This window comes from Apodemus sylvaticus, chromosome 19, assembly GCF_947179515.1.
Source record: "Apodemus sylvaticus chromosome 19, mApoSyl1.1, whole genome shotgun sequence".
In the NCBI taxonomy this organism is placed as follows: domain Eukaryota; kingdom Metazoa; phylum Chordata; class Mammalia; order Rodentia; family Muridae; genus Apodemus; species Apodemus sylvaticus.
Window position 1 is genome coordinate 41,497,779 of NC_067490.1, and position 20,227 is coordinate 41,518,005.

Consider the following 20,227-nt stretch of genomic DNA (forward strand, 5'->3'; position numbering starts at 1 on the left):
CAGGGTTTTCATTTGTTCTGTTAATCTTCTAGTGTATGCTCTCTCGAATTTCTTTTTGGAGGCACTCAAAGCTATGAGTTTTCCTCTTAGCACTGCTTTCATTGTGTCCCATAGATTTGTGTATGTTGTGCCTTCATTTTCATTAAATTCTAAGAAATCTTTGATTTCTTTCTTTATTTCTTCCTTGACCAAGGTATCATTGAGTAGAGTATTGTTCAGTTTCCATGTGTATGTGGGCTTTCTGTTGTTTTTACTGTTACTAAAGACTACTTTTACTCCATAGTGATCTGATAGGAGGCACGGGATTATTTCAATCTTCTTATATTTGTTGAGGTCTGTCTTGTGACCAACTATATGATCTATTTTGGAGAAGGTACCATGAGGTGCTGAGAAAAAAGTATATTCTTTTGCTTTGGGATGAAAAGTTCTATATATATATATATGTTAACTCCAATTGGTTCAAAACTTCAATTAAAGTTTCATTGTCTCCCTGTTTAGATTCTGTTTTCCTGATCGGTCCATTGGTGAAAGTGGAGTGTTGAAGTCACCCACAATTATTGTGTTAGGTGCAATGTGTACTTTGAGCTTTAGTAAAGATTCTTTTATGAATGAGGGTGCCCTTATATTTGGGGCATAGATGTTCAGGATTGAGAGTTCTTCTTGTTGGATTTTTCCTTTGACCAGCAAGTAGTGACCTTCCATGTCTCTTTTGATGACATTAGGTTGAAAGTCAGTTTTATCTGAAATTAGAAAGGCAACTCCGGCTTGTTTCCTGGGACCATTTGCTTGTAGAATTGTCTTCCAGCCTTTTACTCTAAGGTAGTTTTTGTCTTTGACACTGAGGTGTGTTTCCTGTATGCAGCAAAATGTAGGATCCTGTTTACATAACCAGTCTGTTAGTCTATGTCTTTTTATTGGGGAATTGAGTCCATTGATGTTAAGAGATATCAAGGAGCAGTGGTTACTGCTTCCTATCCTTTTTGATTTTAATTTCATGCGTGTGTGGTTATCTTCTTTGGGTTTGATGAAAGAAGCTTAATATCCTGCTCTTTCCAGGGTATAGTTTCCCTCGTTGTAATGGTGCTTTCCCCCTATTATCCTTTGTAGGGCTGGGTTTGTAGAAAGATATTTTGTAAATTTGGTTTTGTCATGGAATATCTTGGTTTCTCCATCTATAGTAATTGAGAGTTTTGCTGGGTATAGTCTCGGCTGGCATTTGTGTTCTCTTAGAGTCTGCATGAGCTCCACCCAGGATCTTCTAGCTTTCATGGTCTCTGGTGAGAAATCTGGTGTAATTCTGATAGGTCTTCCTTTATATGTTACTTGCCCTTTTTCTCTTACTGCCCTAAGTATTCTTTCTTTGTTTAGTACATTTGAGGTTTTAATTATTATGTGACAGGAGGTATTTCTGTTCTGGTCCAGTCTGTTTGGAGTTCTGTAGGCTTCTTGTATATTCATGGGCATCTCTCTCTTTAGGTTAGGGAAGTTTTCTTCCATAATTTTGTTGAAGATATTTGCTGGCCCTTTAAGTTGTAAATCTTCACTCTCATCAATGCCTATAATCCTTAGATTTGGCTTTCTCTTGTGTCCTGGATTTCCTGGATATTTTGGGTTACAAGCTTTTTGCATTTTGCATTTTCTTTAACTGTTGAGTCCATGGTTTCTATGGTATCTTCGGCATCTGAGATTCTTTCTTCTATCTCTTGTATTCTGTTGTTGATATTTGCATCTATGGTCCCTGATTTCTTCCCAAGGTTTTCTATCTCCAAAGTTGTCTCCCTTTGTGCTTTCTTAGTTGTTTCTACTTCCGTTTTTTTAGATCCTGGAAGTTTTTGCTCAGTTCTGTCATTTGCTTGTTTGTGTTTTCCTCTAATTCTTTAAGAGATTTTTGTGTTTCCTCTTTCATGACTTCTGCCTGTTGATTAAAGTTCTCCTGTATTTCTTTAAGTGATTTTTGCATTTCCTCCTTATTGGCTTTTGTATTCTCCTGAATTTCTTTCAATGATTTTTTGTGTTTTCCTTGTAAGGGCTTCTAATTTTTGATCCATTTTCTCCTGAATTTCTTTAAGTATGTCCTTCATGTGTTCCTGTACCAGCATCATCACCAGTGATTTTAAATCCAAATCTTGTTTTTCTGGTGTGTTGGGGTATCCAGGACTTGCTAATGTTGGAGAATTGGGTTCAGATGCTGCCATAATGCCTTGGCTTCTGTTAGTAACGTTCCTATGTTTGCCTTTAGCCATCTAGTTCTCCCAGGTGTTAGATGGTCTTATTGTCACTGGCTGGTGCTTCAACCTACTGTGGATCTTTAAGGTTATCTCTGCACCACTGGATGACTGGGTTTCTTCTGGCACAGATTACTGATGTGCTGCCTTCCTCTTTTGTGCCTTTGGAGCCCTTCTCAGTCTTGCCTCAAGCAATGTTATACTTAGGTTGTCAAGGTCAACTAGGTGTTCTCTGTCTGCTCTATTATGGAGCGAAGATGTTGTGGTGGGGGTCACTCCCACTGTTGATTCTCACATAGGACACAGGTCCTGCGATGGACTGGCTTGCAGATGAACCGCCTATGTGCTCAGTTCCTGAGTGCAGGCAGACCCCTGGCGATTTGCACCACCAGAAATCTAAAGCTCAGGGGGATACAGTACCTAATGATCCTTTTCTGTCCCGGCAGGCAGCAAATATCTGTCTTGACGTTTGATGCTTATATATATATATATATATATATATATATATATATATATATATATATATACACATATGTATATATGTATATATGTATATATGTATATATATTTCATCTTCAGTCACAATAGCAGATAGATCATGTAGATCATGGCAAATGTATATATGTATATATGCATATATGTATGTATGCATATATAGATATATATGTATATATGTATATATGTGTATAGTTATATATATGCATATATGTATATGTACATATGTACATATGTATATGTGTTTATATGTATATATGTACATGTGTATATATGTACATATATGTATATGTATATATGTATATATGTGTATATGTGTATATGTATATATGTGTATATGTGTATATGTGTATATGTGTACATGTGTATATGTGTATATGTGTATATATATGTGCATATATGTGTATATGTATATATGTGTACATGTGTATATGTGTATATGTGTATATATATATATATATATATGTGTGTGTGTGCATATGTGTATATGTATATATATGTGCATATATGTGTATATGTATATATGTGTATATGTGTATAGTTATATATATGCATATATGTATATGTACATATGTACATATGTATATGTGTTTATATGTATATATGTACATGTGTATATATGTACATATATGTATATGTATATATGTATATATGTGTATATGTGTATATGTATATATGTGTATATGTGTATATGTGTATATGTGTACATGTGTATATGTGTATATGTGTATATATATGTGCATATATGTGTATATGTATATATGTGTACATGTGTATATGTGTATATGTGTATATATATATATGTGTGTGTGCATATGTGTATATGTATATATATGTGCATATATGTGTATATGTATATATGTGTATATGTGCATATGTGTACGTATGTGTATATGTGTGTATGTGTACGTATGTGTATATGTGTATATGTGTATGTGTGCATATGTGTATATGTGTATATGTATATATGTATATATGTATATATACATACATACACATATATATATACATACATATATATATATATATATATGCTTGTTGATACTACTAGAGAATATTACTGTGAAAGGCTCAATCAGAGCAAATATATATATTTTCCCTGTCCTAATTGCTATAGTGATTGAAGATGAAATTAGCATATGCATTAATGAAAGTCTACACATTAAACTTTTGGATTTTAAACCTTAACCTTTACCTTCTTCTATCCGCTTTCTCCTACATCAAAATTATAGGTAATATTTGTATAAGAACTTTCTTTTATAATATGCTATCTTTCTATCTATCATTGTTTCTTTATTGTGTTTGCATGTTGTAGTGGCTATTCCTGGTTGTCAACTTGACTATATCTGGAATGAACTATGGCTTGGATTACTTGGAGATCTTGAGGCATCGTGGCTATGAATCCCAGAAGATTAAGACAGGGAGATCTCTGAGTTCAAGATCATCTGGGATAAAGCAATTCCCAGATACAGGCATGGTGGCATACACCTTTAATCTGGACCACACCTTCTACTGGAGACCTACATAGGACATTGGAAGAAGAAAGATTCACTCTCTCTCTTCTTTGCCTGCTTGCCTAGTGGGACTGAGCAACTGGTAGATCCTTGGACTTCCATTCACAACTGCTGCTGACCATTGTTGGGAGTTGTACTACAGACTGTAAGTCACCAACAAATTCCACTACTGTATAGAGACTACACATAAGTTCTGTGATTCTAGAGAACCCTGACTAATACACATGTGTATGTATGTATACCCACCCCTGTGTGCATGTGTGTGCTTATGTGCATTAGAGTGAAGAGGGTATTTTAAGGTTATTGACTCTAAGAAATTGAAAATACATGTTCTTATAGATCTGCAAAATAAAAAGAGATACACTGTTATTGACAGTGGGCAACATAATAATGGTACTAAAGTGACCTGATTATTGTTTGGAGTTTTCTTTTATAGTATTGTAGAAAAGGGGGACTTTATTACTAAGGGGTATAGTTTGGGTGGTTCTCTCTGTGTACATTATATATAATGTACATATATATGTGTGTGTGTGTGTGTGTGTGTGTGTGTGTGTGTGTGTGTGTGTAAAATTATATGTGTGTATGTGTAAAATTATATGTATAGTGTGTGTTTGTGTGTGCATGCATAGTCATTTATTGCTGTAAATATTTTCCCCATAATATGTATGTCTTCAACATACTTCAGAAGCCCAAAGAAGTAGGGATTCTAATACCAGTAAAGTACCACCTCAGCAGTAGCATATATGAACTTGCTACAGAGAGTGAGGGTAAGCAGTCAAAAGGTACACGCTTCTTTTTTCCATGCTCTTCCTCTTGGCTGCCACCAGATGGAGTGGCCCAGATTCAGGGTGGATCTTCTGACCTCAGAAGATCAGATCAACAAAAAAAATTCCTTGCAGGTGTGCCTACCTACTTGAATTTTAATGCCAGATATAGTCAAGTTGATGACCAAGGACAACCATCCCAGATGTCCATATGAAACATAAATAAATGTCTGTGTTTTTGTATGTGTGTACCTAACAGATTAGAAGTTTGATGGTGAGAAAATACAATAATAAATTTTTAGAAGAAAATATATTAGATAATCAAACAGGGCTAATGATATCCAAATTGAACTACATTAAAACTGGAAATCCAGTATCTTCTGGTCACCAAAATACACTATTAATGAATCAGAGAGCCGTGGGTTACGGTGCAGACATGGCCAAGTCCAAGAACCATGCCACGCACAACCAATCCCACAAATGGTACAGAAATGGCATCAAGAAATGCCTGTCACAAAGATACGAATCTCTTAAGGGGGTTGACCCCAAGTTCCTGAGGAACATATGCTTTGCCAAGAAGCAATAAAGGCCTGAAGAAGATGCAGGCCAACAATGCAAAGGCAGTGAGCGCACGCGCAGAGGTCATCAAGGCCCTTCTGAAGCCTCAGGCCATCAAGCCCAAGATGCCAAAGGGCCCCAGCTGCAAACTCAGCCGTCTAGTTTTCATCGCTCACTCCAAGCTTGGGAAGCTACATGGCCAAGGGACATAGGCTCTGCCAATGAAAGCCCAAGGTTCAAACCAAGGCAGAGGCCAAAGCTCCAGCTAAGGCCCAGGCTTCAGCTCCAGCTCAGGCTCCCAAAGGTGCCCAGGCCCCTGTGAAGGCCCCATAGAAAAGGCTCCTGCCAGTGTGAAGACAGATGGACTGCTGTGACACACCTACGCACACGCTATTTGCTGCAGATGACCAGTGTCCTATGCTGTTTTTACAAATAAACTTGATGCTAGATCTGTAAGAGAGAGAGAGAGAAAGAGAGAGAGAGAGAAAGAGAGAGAGAGAATGAACTAATGAAATAGCTTTGCAATAAAATTATACAAATCTGTATCTAAAATATATGGAAAACTGTGAACTAAAAAGAAAAGTGCAATTCAACTGAAAATGGAGAAAATACTTTAAATAAGGGCTTAAGGCACAAAACTGAGGCATCATGATTATAAAAATTAAAAGCACAATGAAGTAGCATTAAATGCCCTCAAAAATATGTAGTGTTGGCAAGACTATAGACCAACTTAAACTGTCATACACTGGTGGTGGGAGTGTAATTGAAACAAACATATTGAAAAGTATCTGGCAGCAGTTACAAATGCAAAACATATGCTAATCATATGACCCTATATACACAAAAGAGTGCAGATATGTTCAACAAAAGATACAAAATAGAATGTACAATAACAGCACATTTCATAATAGCCAGAAATTTGGATTTAACGAAATGTCCATCAAGAATAGAATGAAAATTAGTATCTAGTATATCTAGTATATATAATAGAGTAATATGTAGTTAAACTTTTCAATTATATGATACAAATGAAATACATACAACTCCATACAACATACCTGATTCTTTTCAACATAATCTCATGTGAAAGAAGCCAGAGACAAAATAGTCAAATAATGATTCATTTGCCTGAACTCCCTGATTGCTTCTTGACCTAATGTGCATTAACATGAGTGTTTCTATTTTGAGAAAATTATCACATTTTTCACTTATAACATACATTTTGTTATACATATGCTTCAGATTCAATTTAAACATTAAAAGAACAGTCTGCTACATGTCCATATTGTTAGCAGAATATTATGACATTTTGCTTTGATATGTAATACCATTGATATCTAGAATAACTAGAAAAACAGAGAGGGGGAAAAGGGAGAGGGAGACAGACAGACAGACAGACAGACAGAGATGTCATTCATGGCACTTCCTTATATCTGCTGAGTTTGAAGGCAAATAGCATTGAATAATAAACCTTTGCCTTTTGTCTTTTTACTCTTTTACATAATCTCATTTTCAATTTGAGTTATATGCAAAAAGATTAAAAATTCTTATAGAATGTGGATTTATAGTACAAATACCTTTTTAAAGTTTAGCATGATTTCAGATTTAATCAATTTAACCCTGACCATGAATTTCTCACTTCCAGGAACTATGGTTATGAGTTGGCTATTCCCAATCTACAGAATCAAAAAAAATTAAGCCATTGGTCATTCTCTGTTAGCATATCTATTGACTGCTGATAACCTCCATTCGACACTTTTTCCAACACAAAATCTGTGTGATTTTATCAACCTGATAACCTACCACTCTGAAAAAAAAAAATATTGCTGCATCTGGACCCAGTGACTAGCATTAAGAGAGAAAATTGTTCTCACATGGAGAATCCTCCTCCCTTGGTCTTTTCTCAACAGGAGTGAAGCAAGTCTAGAAGGATGTTATCAGAGCTATCAGACCAACAGGCTGCCTCTGCATTGCTGGAAGTCAGAAAACAAACACAGATGAGTCCCTTTTTTTTTTAATTAGATATTTTCTTTATTTACATTTCAAATGTTATCCCCTTTCATCATCCACCCCCCAAAAAAATCCTATCACATCTACCCTCCCCCTACTCCCTAACCCACCCACTCCTGCTTCCCTGTCCTGGAATTCCCCTACACTGGGGCCATGAGCCTTCACAGGACCAAGGGATTCTTCTCTCATTGGGAGCACTTAAGGAATGTGTAACTTCTACTTCCAGGGAGTGCTGCCTACTCCCACTTTAACCCCAACTCCTGCAACCCCAAAGCAACCTGCAGAACATAATGCGCTCTCCAAAGACTTGGGAATATCATCAGTAATAGTCTGTAGAAGGATTGTTCCTAGAGCTGGAAGCCTACCTGATCTGAAACACCATTTCTGATACTCCATTTGCATGACAAAACAGATTGTCCCCAAGACTAAACAACCATTTCAGCTGGTTCACAACCCAAGTCGGAGTAACAGCAAACAAAGATCCCAACACCCATTCAACAAAGGTGAGATTATATATCCACACCAAGAAACACCACCAATGACCTAACTCCAGATGCAAAGGTACCATCATGAAAATATAGACAACGTGAAAAACCAAGACAGTATGTCTTCTCACATAAATAAGCACCCTATCATAATGCTCCCTGAGAAAAGCAACTTAGCTGATACACAGGACAACAACTTCAAATAGTGATTATAAACACATAAATCAAAGGCAATATAAGCCAATGCCTGAATGAAGACTACAAAAACAGTTGAGGAAATAATGAAAACAATTCAAGATATAAAAACAAAATTTAATAAAAAGATACAATCTATGGCCACAAAAGCAAAGTGAAATAAAACTCAAAATAAGAAACTCAAGAAGATAAACAATAAGCTCAGTGAAAACTCTCACCTACTGATTGTTGTTGTAAAATCTCCATCCCAAATATGCCCGGCAAGGAAACCACAACTCAAATAATATGAATACAAGCTGTTCGCATAGATTGGGTAGACTTCCCACTACACGACCATCTTTCCCATCTATGAGACCCTTTATAACTTGCAGTGTCTCCAAGCCAGGTGTTTCTGCTTCTCCTCACTCCCTCTCCCAGAACCTATAGCTCCACTTCGTCATCCTCTCTTCCTCTCCTTCTCATCCAAAACCTTCTTCTCCTCCTGCCCAATAACCAGCTCTAGCCTTAATTTACAAATTAAGGTGGGAAGCAGGTTTACAGTAAATCACCTGAGTTCTGACTCATTCCTTGTTTGAAGCCCCTCACAGGAGACCGGAATTAGCATCGTATACAATTAGCCCCTGGGCTACCCACAACTGACTGGATCAAGTGAAGATAAAATGGCCTCCTGTCTTCTTTTCAGGGACTCTGACCCTGTAGTCTCAGTTTCTCTCCATGAATCCTTCAATCCTGAAGTCTCTAATACAACTGAAGCTTCATCTTCACTAATGGCATGTCCCACCTTTCACAGAAGCTTCCATGCTGACAAACCAGTACATACTTGCACACTACTAAGATGCCAAAGTGATGTTCATCTCTGGCCCTCTTCAGCTCCAGTCACCCAGCACCAATTGTCCCAGTAAAGATTCCAGTTCTTTTTTTTTTCCAGAGCTGAGGACCAAACCCAGGGCCTTGTGCTTGCTAGGTAAGTGCTCTACCACTGAGCTAAATCCCCAACCCCAAGATTTCAGTATTTAATTAAATGGCACTGATAGAGGGTTCAGAATATTCAGATGACAGTACCATGCTCTGCACCTCTCTCAACATTCCAGTCTTCCAAGCAAGATCCCACAATATTTCATTAAGTTCTGAGGTGGCTTGAATAAAAATGGCTCCATAGGCTCATAGGAACTTGCAGTATAGGGAGGTGTGTTCTTGTTGGAGTCTGTATGGCCTTGTTGGAGGGAGTATATCCCTAGGGCATGGGGTTTGAGGTCTCAGAAGCTCAAGCAAGGCCTGGGCTCTCATACTCTTCCTGCTGCCTGTGGATCAAGATGTAGAACTCTCAGCTCCTTCTCCAGCACCATGTCTGCTGCCATTCTACCCAACATGATGATAATGGACTAAACCTTTGAAATCGTAAGCCAGCCCCAATTAAATATTTTCCTTTATAAGAGCTGCTGTGGTCAGGGTGTCTCTTCACAGCAATAGAAACCCTAAGACACTTTTGTAGCCCAAAGTTCCAAAATTCTTCCATAATCCTCCCTTCAAAAAAAACATGTTTAGCTCAATTACAGTAATATTTCACTCTCTGCTCTTAATTTCTGTATTAGTTTGTCTTTCTGTTGCTTTGATAAGACACTGGCCAAAAGTCAAGATAGGGAGAAAAGGATTTGTTTGGCTTAGAGGTTGCAGTACATTATCTGGAGAACTCAGAGACCATACTGGAGAAGACACCACTGAGGAGTGCTTACTGGCTTGCTTTACATGTCTTGTTCACCTTGCTTTTATATGCAACCCAGGATAGCTGGCCCAGGGATAATAATGCCCACACTGGGCTGGGCCCTCCCACATCAATAATTAACCAAGAAAATTTGCTTATAGGCCAATTTGATGAAAGTGATTCCTCAGTTGAGATTTCCTCTTCTCAGATAACTCTAGTTTTTGTCAAGTTGACAAAACTTAATGAGCACATCATTGGTATGTGTTGTATCATTTTATTGATCCCCAAACTTTCTCCATGATGGCCTTTTTGTCCTCACCTGCTGGTGTTTCTGGCATGACAACCATCATACCCAGCCCACTGATATCTACCTAGAAAGTGGTGCCAGGCTTACTAACAGCAGATTCTACCTCACTTCTCAAAGGGACCAATCATGACTGAGCCTTGGCTGGGACATTTGTAGCCCCCTTATAAACAACTTGGGCTATGCTGACTGTAATAGGGTCCAAGATGTTAGTAAGCCTCAAGACCTTAGCACAACTAATTCCAGGCCAGAAGTACCATTCAGGCTGTAAAACTCAGCAAGAAGACAGCACCACCGGCCAAAACTAAAACAAAAAAAAACCCTAATCCATCAAAGTCCATAGCTCTGGGAAAGTAAATTGCTTGTTTGGCTTCTTTAGTTCTACTTCTGGCTAACTGTCCTCATTAAATAAAATGTGTTAACCCAGAATATGGTCTTTGTGCTTAAAAGCTCACCCTGAGAAAGGCCTAGAGCTACACTGAGATCCTGAACACCCAGTGTTGTCCTGGACAGCAAATAAAAACTTTCTATTGGCTTAAACACAAGCCTAAGCAGTCTTCTCTGATGAGTATTTAAAAATAATTCAAATGAAACAAGTAACCTTATTTATTTTTTAACACAAACTTAACCATCCTTCTCCAAGGACACACCTGAGATCACAATACTGCATTTAATGAACCTGGTATAGCAGTCATCATTAGAGCTTTTACCAATCCATCATTTTTATGCTGCCCAGCAACCGCCTTTGAAAGATCCAACCTATGAAGCCAATCTCTTCTCACTAATATTTTGTTGTGCTTAGATTTTCTAGCAGTTCTTTTGGGGCAACCATGGCACTGTGTACTGTAGAAGAGAGGGAGCTAGGAATGCCTTAGAAAATAGGAGGCAAATATTACAGATCAGATAGAGAAATGTGTTCACAAAACTGCCTATGTCAGTGAACAGGAAGCCTTCATTACTGGCATCCTTGGAAACATTGTTTAAGTCAATTTCTTTAAATATTTTTGAATGAAAAGGGAACGATACAAAAAAAACAATGTCTATGTTGAATTAACACATAGGAAATGTATACATCTAAACCAGAGAATATCTCTTACTCACGATAATTGTTTTCAAGGAGAATAGGGTAAACGCAGGCCAAGATGCTAAGAGGCAATTTCACCATGTGATACTTTCAATGTGGTACTGCCTACTTTTATCACCTGGTTTTTACAATGTATAAATAAAATAGCAAATGACATGTATTCATTTGTAAGTAATTATAAATGTTTATGAAAATAAAATTTGGACTACAAATGACTCATCCATTAAGGGCACTGTCTGTTCTTCCAGAGGACCAGGGTTTAATTCCCATGACCTAAATGGCAGCTAACAGCTGTTTGTAACTCGAGTACCAGGGTGCCCAACACCCTTTTCCAAGACACCAAGCATGCAAGTGATACACAAACATAAATGTAGGTAAAACACCCACATGCATAAAATAGAAATAAGTATGTTTTAATTTTATTTAATCATTTTTTACACACCAGATTTTATCCCCCTCCCAGTCCACCATTTGACTGTTTCACATCCCATATCTCCTCCTCCAATCCTGTATCCACAAGGATATCCCCACCTCCACCACAAACACCCACCCCACCAGTCCTCCCCACTCCCTGGGGTCTCCAGTCTCTTGAGGGTTAGGTCTATCTTCTCTGACTGAAACTAGACCCTGCAGTCCTCTGATGTATATGTGTTCGGAGCCTCACATCAGCTGGTGTATGCTGCCTGGTTGGTGGTCCAATATCTACAAGATCTCAGGAGTCTCATTGAGACTGCTAGTCTTCCTATAGGGATTAACCTCCTCCTCAGCTTCTTCCAGCTTTTCCCTAATTCAACCACAGGGTCAGCAGCTTCGGTTCATTGGTTTGGTGTAAATATCTGCATCTCACTCTTTCAGCTGTTTGTTGGGTCTTTTGGAGGGCAGTCATGATAGACTCCATTTTGTAATCACCCCATAGCCTCAGTAATAGTGTCAGGTCTTGAGACCTCCCCTTAAGCTGGATCCCAATGTAGGCCTGTCACAAGGACCATCTTTCCCTCAGACTCTTCTCCATTTTTGTCCCTGAAGTTCTTTTAGACAGGAACTCTGTGTCAGAATTTTTGACTGTGGGATGGCAACCACAACCCTCACTTGATGCCCTGTCTTTCTCCTGCAGCTGGGCTCTACAAGTTCCTCTCCCCACTGTATAGAATTTCATCTAAGGTCCCTCCCTCTGAGGCCTGAAAGTCTTTCAACTCCCAGGTCTCTGGTACATTCTGGAAGTCCCCCCCACCCCCATCCTCCAACCTCCCGAGGTTGCCTGTTTCCATTCTTTCTGCTGGCCTTCAGGGCTTCAGTCCTTTTCCTCCACCAAATAGCTGACCATTTTCCCTGTCCCCTTTCCCACCCAAGACCTTCTATCCCTCCCCCATCCTATGATTGCTTTCTTCTCCCTCTCAAGTGTAATTGAGACATCCTCACTTGGGCTATTTGACTTGTTAACCTTTTTGAGTTCTGTGGAGTGTATCCTGGGTATTCTGTACTTTTTTTGGCTAATATCCACTTATTAACAAGTACATACCATATATGTTCTTTTGTACTTGAATTACCTCACTCAGGATATTTTCTAATTCCATCCATTTGCCTGCAAAACTCAAGAAGCCTTTGTTCTTAATAACTGAGTAGTATTCCATTGTGTAAATGAACCACATTCTCCGTATCCATTCTTCTGTTATGGAACATCTGGGTTGCTTCCAGCTTCTGGCTATCACAAAGAAGGCCCATATGAACATAGTAGAACACGTGCCCCTGTGGCATGGTGGGGCATCTTTTGGGTATATGCCCAAGAGTGGTATGGTTGGATCTTCAGGTAGATCTATTTCCACTTAAGTGAGGAATCTCCAGATTGATTTCCAGAATGGTTTTACCAGTTCGCAATCCCACCAGCAATGGAGGAGTGTTTACTGGATATTAGGATGGCAACTCCAGCTTGATTCCTGGGACCATTTGCTTATAAGACATTTTTCCCTCTTTTTACTCAGAGACAGTGACTGTCTTTGTTATTGAGGTGTATTTCTCATATGCAGCAAAGTGCCAGATCTTGTTTGCATATCTAGTCTGCTATGTATCTACATATCCATGTCTTTTATGAGTGAGTCAAGTCGATTAATATTGTGAAATATTAAAGACAGATTATTGTTAGTTCCTGTTGTTTGTTTTTGTAAGTGGCATTATGTGCATGTGGTTCTCTCCTTTTAACTTTGTTGTAAGATGATTAATATCTTGTCTTTTCTTTGGTTTAGGTACCTTCCTTTTGTTGGAGTGTTGGTAGATAGATACTGTTTGAATTTGGTTTTGCTCTGGAATATTTTGTTTGCTCCATCTATGTTGATTGAAGCTTTTACTGGGTATAGTAGCCTGGGCTGGCATTTGTGTTTTCTTAGAGTCTGCATGACTGCTGACCAGGCTCTTCTGGCTTTCATAGTCTCTGTTGAGAAGTCTTGTGTAATTCTGATAGGTCTACTTTTGTATGTTACTTGGCCTTTTCCCCTTGCAGCTTTTAATATTCTTTCTTTGTTCTATGTGTTTAGTGTTTTAATTATGATATGACGAGAGGATTTTAGATTTCTTGTACCTTTATGGTCATCTCTTTCTTTAGGTTGGGGAAGTTTTCTTCTATGATTTTGTTGAAGACATTTTCAGGTCCTTTGAGCTGGGAATCTTCATTCTCCTCTATTTCAATTATTCTTAGATTTGGTAATTTCATTGTGTCCTGGATTTCCTGGATATTTTGGGTTAGGGTTCTTATTTTTATGTTTTGATTTTTTTTTTGACAGTTATGTCAATCTTTTCTACAGTATCTTCTACACCTGAAATTCTCTCTTCAATTTCTTGTATTCATTATTTAGGGCTTGCTGTGGTGGAAGAACTGGGTTCTGATGATGCCCACATATATTGGCTTCTGTTGCTTATGGTCTTGTGCTTTCCTCTCACCATCTGGTTATCCCTAGTTTTTGCTGGTCTGGAGCCTTCCTCTTTCATCTCTGGGTTGCTTCAGGTCTCCTGGTAGGCCTGTGGCCCTGGCTACAGTAGATCTCCTCGGAGGCCTTCAGACTGTTATATCTTCAGAGGAGCAGTCAAGCTGTTGTCCTGTGTGAAGTTTTTCTCCAAGGGGGTCTACAGACTGTTGTTTCTGTTTCCCTGTGTGCAGCAGCACTCCAGGGAGGATTTCAGTCTATTGAGTCAGTTGACCTCCATACTGTGGAGCCCCTGGGAGGTAGGTCTTCAGACTGGGATGTCAGTTACCTAGTTGCCTTCTGTACAGAGGAACTCCTGAGATTCCTTCAAGCTGTGGTGTTTTTAGGGGAGCAGACAAGCTGGCAATGAATTGCCCAGTTGCCCTGTGTGCAGTGGATCTCTTGGGAGACCTTCAGGCAGTTTCCCTGCTTGCAGCAGATGTCTTGGGATGCCTCAGGCTGTGGTGTCTTCAGGGGAGCAGACTAGGTAGGAGTCTGCCCAGACAGGAGGCACTGACTGGAAGGATAAAAATAAGTATTTAAAAATTAAAATTTACTTTAAAATAAAAAACTATTCAAAAAGAATCATAAAGTCTGTGCCTAGAATGTTGTCTAGAAGAATTAAGGACTAATTAAAATTAATTTTTACATCATGCATAGTACATTTTAGATAATCGTTGCAAATAAGCACAGCTTCTTTAACTGAAAAAAAGAGTAAATCAAGTAATTCTTTGGTATAGTATGAAACCTCTAACTGTGGATAACTCTGATTATGATGCCAAAATAGGTGCTTTTTGCAAGAATATTCCAAATTTTCCAGGGCTGTTCTTAACATTTGACCGATTAAATCACATACCTAGCAAAGAGTAGGCATGAGTTCATTACAAGGTTATCTAACTATGCTCCCTAATTCTGAGTCTCTTAAATTTATTTTATTAAAACATAACGCATGTGCATCTCTAGGGTATGATATAATTCAGTCTGTTTATTTATTGTCAAGAAACAATTGTTTTGATGTGTTTGTAATTTTTGTATGCTTTTTTCTATTATTACATACCATAGACTGTTATAAACAATAGTTCCATTAATGTGCTATAGAAAACCATAACTAGTGAACAGCTAGTGGGGTTATGGTACCCCACATCTAACTTACCCTTTCCTTCACCTATCTCTGTCTCTAATGAAAACTCTTCTACTCAGTTCTATGAACTTGGTATCAATTTCCATATATAAGTGAGAATTGTAATATATATTTTCAGCCTCTGGCTTATTTCATTTATTAGAATGACTTCTGATTTTGACTGTGTTGGTTTTTTTTATAGGCTTAGATTTTTGAAAACATACTTTTAAAAGTGTTCTTAAATGTTTTAACCTCTCTTCTAACTCACCATCAACCAGAGGTAGTGGAAAGGAAAAAAGCAAAGGAAAATGTGGACCTGTTTAGAGATAGTTCTTTTCAGTCTTCATTGTCAGGATATCAGCATTCAATTCACATGAAATAGCAGCTGTAACTCAGTCTAATTGCATGCACTATTCATGAATCAGCAATGAAAGTTTGATCCAGAAGATTGGCAAAGCTTTGCCAATCAGCCTGAGTCCATGGAAGCAGCAAGAAGCAGCCAGAATGCCACCAGAAGTTCTTTGGTTCATTTCTCTCTAAAAAAAAAAAAATCATTACAAACAATGATCAGTAAAGAAGGCATGGTAAACCAATGCCACAGCATTGTCAACAAAGACCAGAGTTAGCAAAATCCAATGATGACAAGCAAAGAAAACTTCCCTAACCTAAAGAAAGAGATGCTCATGAACATACAAGAAGCCTTCATAACTCCAAATAGACTGGACCAGAACAGAAAGTCCTCCCAGCACATAATAATCAAAACACCAAATGCACTAAACAAAGAAAGAATATTAAAAACAGTAAGGAAAAAAGGGCAAGTAACTTATAATGGCAGACCTATCAGAATTACACTAGACTTCTCACCAGAGACTATGAAAGCTAGAAGATCCTGGGCAGATCTCATACAGACCCTAAGAGAACACAAGTGCCAGCCCAGACTACTATACCCAACAAAACTATTAATCACCATAGATGGACAAACCAAGATATTCCATAATAAAACAAAATTCACACAATATCTTCCCACAAATTCAGCCCTACCAAGGATAATAGATGGAAAACACCAACACAAGGAGAAAAACTACACCCTAGAAAAAGAAAGAAAGCAATCTTCTCCCAACAAACCTAAAAGAAGATATCCACACAAACAAAAAAATAACAGGAAGCAACAATTACTATTCTTTAATATCTCTTAACATCAATGAATGCTCAATTGGGAAACATCAATTGATTCAATTCCCCAATAAAAATACATAGACTAACAGAACTATTTTTCATTTAAATCTTTAATTTTATCAGAAAATGTTTGTAATTACTCTTGCAATTAATTTAGTAATGTTTTATTATGCCTACCATTTTATCTGCATTATTTTTCACGATAATCTTCAAATTTAACATGTTTTTCTATATATTTCTTCTATTTCATCAGAAATGTTTTCCATGTAAATCTCTGATTTTATCACAAAATGTTTTTAATTCCACCTTCAGTTAATTTAGAATGGTTTTTTATGTCTACCAATTTATATGTATAATTTCCCATGAAATAGTCAATTTTAATATGTTTTTCTATATATTTCTTGAAATTTATCAGAAATATTTTCCATGTAAATCTGCAATTTTACCTGAAAATGTTTATAATTCCACTTTCAATCAAGATGGAATTATTTTTATGCCTACCATTTTATCTGTAGAATTTTCCACGATCTTTAATTTTAACATGTTTTTCTATATATTTCCTCCATTTTATCAGAAATATTTTCCATGTAAATCTTCAACTTTATCAGAAAATGTTTATAATTCCACTTTCAATCAACTTAGGAATACTTTTATGCCTACCATTATTATATCTATATAAAATTTTCCATGATAATTGTCAATTTTAACATGTTTCTCTACATTTTTCTACAATTTTATCAGAAATATTTTCCACATAAATCTTCAATTCTATCATAAAATGTATCTACTTCCTTTTTCAATTAATTTAGCAATGTTTTATATGTCTACCACTTTTAATCTTTAATTTCCCATGAAAAGTGTCAATTTTAACGTGTTTTTCTATATATCTCTATTTTATCAGAAATATTTTCCATGTAAATCTTCAGCTTTATCATAAAATGTTTTTACTTCTTTTTTCAATAAAATAACATGCTTTTCAAAAAAAAAAGATTAATTCTTCTGTCAGTTGTTTCCTGTCTAACAGAGTTGTTTAGTCTGATGTAATACCGTTTACTTCTTTTTGCCCTTGTGTCTGGTGTTTTTCAGTTCTTGTCACAAAGTTCCCTTACCCCTTCCAATGGCATACAGTATTTCCGTTGTTTTTCTCCTAACAAATACGTAGTTCCAAGTCTCACATTTAAGTGTGTAATCAATTTTGACTTATGTAGTACCTGGTAAGTGATGGGGATTGTTTTCTTCTCAATTGTATATACCCAGTTTCTTCAGAACACTATGTTTAATAAGTCATCCTTTTTCTAATGATCCTTATTTAAAAAATGAAACAAATCCTACTTACAACATTTATAAAAATTAGAGCCAGGCAGTGGTGGTACACACCTTTAATCCCAGCACTTGGGAGGCAGAGGCAGGCAGATTTCTGAGTTAGAGGCCAGCCTCGTCTACAAAGTGAGTTCCAGGACAGCCAGAGCTATATATAGAGAGAAACCCTGTCTCAAAAAAAAAATTAGTATTTGTCTGGATGCCTTCGTCAAAACTCAGCTGACTCTACATACTAACTTCTGTGTTCTGTGTTCTGCTTTTACTGCCATGCTGCTTTGGTTATTAGCTCAGCACTAAACTTTGAAATCAAGAATCACTATAGTCCAACCTTGAATAGAATCACTTGGACTTTTAAAGCTCTTTTATGGTTCCATATTAATTTTAGAATGTGTTTTATATTCTGGAAAGAACATCATTGGTATTTTGATTAATTGAATGCATTAGAATACACATAGATTGCTTTGTGTAGCAAAACTCATCACAACAGTATCAATTCTTGTGACTATGAAGTGGGATAGCTTCCTTTTTTTCCATGACCTCTACAATTCCCTTTATCTGTACTTTATAATTTTCACTAGGAAACCTTGGAATTATTGCCACAAGCAGTTAGAAAAAAGAAAAATAAGGACCATCCAAGTTAGAAAGGAAGAATTAAATTAGCCATGTTTCCAAATGACATTATTTTAAACATAGAAAAGAACAAACCTCAGTACTACACCATAAGACTTAGAAGTAATAAACAAAATTAGTAAATTTGTAGGTTATAAAACATAAAAGAAACTAGCATTTAATTTTTAGATACCAATAATGAAAGATGCTACAAAAAACAAAATTAATTTGAACTAACACAGATACCTACAAGGGGATGGCATGACTATTATCCTTGAAGAAGACCTGACCTTAGTTGTTCTATATAAATTGAAAACCCATAGGTTTCAGGAAGAGTAGATCTGACCACTGAGTCCAGAAATCACTCTCTCATGACTAAGTACACAAAAAGTAATAATAATATTCAGGTAACTGTGACTCCAAAATCATGAAACAGGACCTTGGTAGTTGCTTACACAATCAGAATGTGAAAAATGCCTTGAGGGGTGCAAATTTGAGAGTTGGGACATTTGGATCAATACCATCTTCAAAACAAGCTGTATTGTGGCTCTGTGCCAAAATGCCTGGATGTCCCATTTGGGTTGTTAAATATTCTGTGAGAGGCCACTGACTCAGACGAAGCTCTTGTGCCAAGCCTAATGTATTAAACCCTTATAGAGTAGGTCATTTTTAGTGGATGGCAGGGAGCCCACTGAACTGGAGCCAATTAACCTGTATTTACACCATATTTCTGTTCTGTATAAGTATTGTTAAATAATATGATTGGTGGATGCTTTTATGCCTCCATTGGTTCTGAGGACTGTGATTTTGGGGGATTAGTGACATGACTAAGCAATTTCTAGAAGGTGTTTGAGAGGCTATGGTTGCCAAAGAATGAGTAAGTGTCACCACCATAGTAGGGAACATGATGGCAGCAGGCAGACAGGCTTGTTGACAAAGCTGTAGCTGAGAGTGCACTGGAGATGGTAAGAGGCTTTTGACATAAGCTCACTCTATCACATACCTCCTCCAACCATCTACTACTTCCCTAACAGTCCCGACAGCAGGGGATAACAGATTCAAACATCTGAGCCTATAATGGCCATCCATACTGTTTTGGTTTTGCTTTGCTTTTGATTATAATTTCTCAGGTAAATTATGCTGATTTTTTTTCTTTTCACAAGGAATATAGGTAGTATAATGGATAAGGGTGGAGGCAAATATGAGGAAAGCCCTGGTTAGTTTTAGGTATCTGAAGAATCACCAGAGAAAGAGATGTACCTATCTGGTGTGAAGTTGGAAACTTTATACGGAAAACACAGGAACTCAAGTGTAAACAAACACTTTTTGGGCCATATCAGCATTGCTGAAGCCTCTTAAGTTAAAACTCAAATTTGAGCCAAATGGAGAACTGATAGGTAAGGTGCAGAGGTGTGTGTGTGTGTGTGTGTGTGTGTGTGTGTGTGTGTGTATGACCCAATTTATGACATTAAGAAATCATTCATTGTTATAAATTATTGTGTCAAAAATATTTTTTCCTGAGTACTTTTCATTTACTATTTACTGAGGACAATATAGATGAGATTCATTAAGTAATTTAGTATGGAACAGTAGAGGTAGAGGTTGGGCACCTGAGGCTCATTAGTAAAAATAGATTTGTTATGGCCTTGACTTTTCTATATGCTTGAAATATTTTACTCAAAAAGAAAACCTACATTTGTTTCACTTATAGT

The 20,227-nt window shown here is 37.2% G+C and overlaps 1 pseudogene; it reads left to right on the top strand.

Annotated features, from left to right (window-relative positions):
• Positions 1-5,434: 5,434 nt before the first annotated feature.
• LOC127669169 (60S ribosomal protein L29-like) lies at positions 5,435-5,889 on the top strand (annotated as a pseudogene).
• The last annotated feature ends 14,338 nt before the right edge of the window (positions 5,890-20,227 follow it).